Source organism: Eurytemora carolleeae, unplaced genomic scaffold, assembly GCF_000591075.1.
Source record: "Eurytemora carolleeae unplaced genomic scaffold, Eaff_2.0 scaffold54, whole genome shotgun sequence".
NCBI classification, from domain to species: Eukaryota; Metazoa; Arthropoda; class Copepoda; order Calanoida; family Temoridae; genus Eurytemora; species Eurytemora carolleeae.
Window position 1 is genome coordinate 571,324 of NW_019396185.1, and position 375 is coordinate 571,698.

Sequence of the window (375 nt, forward strand, 5' to 3'; positions counted from 1 at the left end):
CAGGATACAAATGTTAGGATTATATCCATATCTAACATATAAGATCCATGTACAAAATTGATAGGAAGGGGGGGGGGCAAAAATCGTACTCTAGGAATATATCAAAAATTCCACCGAACCTATCATTATCACTAATTCCCTAATTTATTGGGGTGCAATCCTAACAAAAGATTTTCGATCGGACAGCCGCCATACTTATTTAAACGAAAATTACCCTATTATAAAGAATTAATATTGAATGACGGGATGGTAAAAATTTTAGATAACAATCTCTTTAAAACTTTCCGAGAAAAAAAACGTAAAATGACCTGGACTCGCATATTCCAATGCCCCCGATAACTAATATCAATAGGAAGAAATGCATTGCTTCCATTT